Below are 3,255 nucleotides of genomic sequence, written 5' to 3'. Positions count from 1 at the left end.
ATGGTTCCAAATTGATAAAAAACAACTCTCTAAAGTTTTAACTCTTAATATTAACGTTTAGATAGAGCGCAATTCAATCAAACTTCGTATGGAAAGAGCATGGAAAAAATTTTGAAAATTAAAAAAATGTTCTAGGTATAACTTAGCGACAAATGAATGAATTTTATTTATTTATTTGTTCGCTAAATTACATCTAAAAAATATTTTTAAAATTTTTGAAAATTTTTCCATGCTATTTCCATACAAAACTGTGATTGATTACGCTCTATCTAAACGTATATATTAAGAGCTAAAACTTTCAGAGAATTGTTTTTTATCTATTTGGAATCATTTGAGCCCCTGGGAGCAAGGAAATTCGAAAATGACCATTTTAAGGACCACCCTAATATATATATATATATATATATATATATATAATTCTACAATTCAAAAGTTCTAATTTTTTTAATATCCTATCCTATACTTTTCAATATCCTATTTGATGTTCTGTCTTTATGATTTATTTATGGTCTTAGCATAAGCAGTATAAGAAATTCCGAAAAAAATAATTTAGTATCTGCGGTAAAAGAACAATATCTAACTTGATTTTACCACACTATTTGCTTTAATAATTTAGTCTATAATTTTCATAATCTCGTACGATATATTAGTTGCTTTTTGGCAAATATAATTTCTAAAGTACATTTTTCTTACTAATAATTTAATAAACATTATTGTTCGTGTTCAAATCTTAGGTGAATTAATTTGTAAAATATAGTTCATATGAGCACTCTTTAATCTAAGAATGATCTAAGATGAACTTGCTAAATATTTCGCATCCAATGCCAAACAAATGAATTTTTGACACATGAAACAAAATTCTAATTCATTTGTTTAATGAGTGGTAATATTATTTTAATTGTTTATTAATTTAGAAATAATTTATATGCAATCTGTCAAACTCAAATGAGTCAGATTTGCGAAGCAGATTGAATTGCCCAGTGTTATAATTGAAAGTGTGTTCAAATGTGAATAAAGATGCCAGTGCATGTGGACATCACTCCTCCTCCACCAGCAAATTCTAAACAACCTGGCCTGACTAAATCCCTTTTATATAATGGGTCCAAATTCCACGGCCATCAGAAGTCTAAAGGGAATATGTACGAAGTCGAAGTTATTCTGCAGCATGTAGACGAAGAGAATTCTTATTTATGTGGGTATTTAAAAATAAAAGAACAGACTGAAGAGTTTCCCATCTTGACAACATTTTTTGATGGTTATATAATATCTAGAAGATATAATTTTCTAACGAGAAAATGGGGTGCTGATGAAGATGTTGACAAAAAACACTGGAGTAAATTTGAATCCTTCTCGAAATACTCAGAAATATTTAACAGTGATAGTTTTGATTACGATGCTTTAGCGAATACTGATTATGTGTTTATGAGATGGAAAGAGCGCTTCTTGGTACCTGATCATACTGTTGAAGATATAAATGGTGCATTGTTAGGTGGTTTTTATTATATATGTTTTCAAAAAAGCGCTGCTACTATAGAAGGATATGATTATCATCGTACTTCTGAATGGTATCAGTCTCTTACCTTAAGTCATGTACCCGAAAACAGTATTCAAATATATGAATTTAGATGAGCACCTTCAACAAATGCAATATTACACATCATTTACTTCGAACAATAGTGCTATAATAGACAAAGTTACATGTGCTTGTACGATATAATTTTAAATGAGCAATGTTATCAAAAAGAATCTTTTCATGGACGCATCATTGGTTTGTCGATTTATTTAATTTATTTTTGTAATGACAAATTCGTCATTTATTAAACTAAACTTTCGTTATTTATTAAACTTTATTAAACTGAATTATATTATTTTATCTGCCAAATATACACTGTTAACTCTATCTTATATTGTTTTAGTTTCTGGCATATCTCAGCCGCTTTTCGGCAATAATAATGTAGACATTACATTTTTCTTATATATTATATACTAATATTATCTAGGCTCATAATTTCAGATAAATTCAAATTTCAAGTGAATTGACATTTCTAGCAGTTGGCAGTTCAAATGTTGTCAATGTCAAACAATGATGGGTTTTTTTTGTAATTTTCGCCATTTATTTCTACAATATTACTATAGTTTTATCGTTAATAAAATCTTAAAAAAATCCTTTGACAAACTCTAAATAGAATTATCAAATTCCGAATAACCGTTTAAGAGAAGTATCATATCATACACACGAACAGAAAAATTTTATACTTAAGATATAAATGTATATAATTTATAAAATATGAACAACACAACAGTTCTTTGCATTATTTATGAAATTCAACTAATTATAAAATTTTATAAACGTTTCGAGACTTGTTTTGTCTCATCATCAATGCAATATATTTTATATTTAATCACTAAGATATTCCAGTCGTGCATCAGATAACATGGACGTTCTAGAACATATTTTAATGATTAAATATAAAATATATCACACTGATGATGAGACAAACCCAAGTTCGAAACGTTTGTAAAATTTAAAATATTTAATAAATAGTAAAAGAGTGTTGTTTTGTACATAATTCATAGTTAATTTTAACAAGTGTAATAAATTAAACCTTTCGGTCTACATCGAGTCCGTCATTCAGAGCAAAATAAAAAACACGGGTATAACTATACTATCACAAAAGTATCAAATTAAATTAATCACATTAAATCCATATATATATATATATATATATATATATATATATATATATATATATATGTATATGTATATTAGGGCGGTCCTTAATATGGATGTTTTCGAAATTCCTTGCTCCCAGGGGCTCGAAATTGATAAAAGATCTCTGATGGTAAAAATATTTCAAAAATTCCAAAAATGTTTTTTAGGTTTAACTTAAAGGGTGACAATTCGTGTCATCTTTTATTGAAAATTCGACGCTCTGCATAATAGTTTTTTTTTTTTAATTTGTTTTGTAGAGCGTCGAATTTTGAATAAAACTCATTCATTTGTTTGCTAAGTTATATTTAACTAGCTGTAAGTGGAATTCTGTCTTAAGGCAATTAAGGCATCATGCCTTAAGGCAAATTGCTGGAACTTCCCGTACCAAAAATTATTATTTTTTTAAAAACGATTAACATTTTTGAAAAAAATTTACTTCGAAAAAATAAGATTTTTGACAAACAATTAGACAATAAAATTACTTTTTTTGAAAAAAAAAGATTTTTATTAATTTTTTTTTTGAAAAAAAAATGTTTTCTTTA

At 26.9% G+C, this 3,255-nt stretch overlaps 1 pseudogene; it reads left to right on the top strand.

The window, feature by feature from the left end:
* The first annotated feature begins 1,017 nt into the window (after positions 1–1,017).
* LOC113378399 lies at positions 1,018–1,629 on the top strand (annotated as a pseudogene).
* The last annotated feature ends 1,626 nt before the right edge of the window (positions 1,630–3,255 follow it).

Source organism: Ctenocephalides felis, unplaced genomic scaffold (assembly GCF_003426905.1).
Source record: "Ctenocephalides felis isolate EL2017-DRISC unplaced genomic scaffold, ASM342690v1 CF-g0.4_SCAFFOLD_01886, whole genome shotgun sequence".
Lineage (NCBI taxonomy): Eukaryota > Metazoa > Arthropoda > Insecta > Siphonaptera > Pulicidae > Ctenocephalides > Ctenocephalides felis.
Note: the sequence above shows the minus strand (reverse complement) of the source record. Positions and strands in the feature narration are given on the sequence as shown.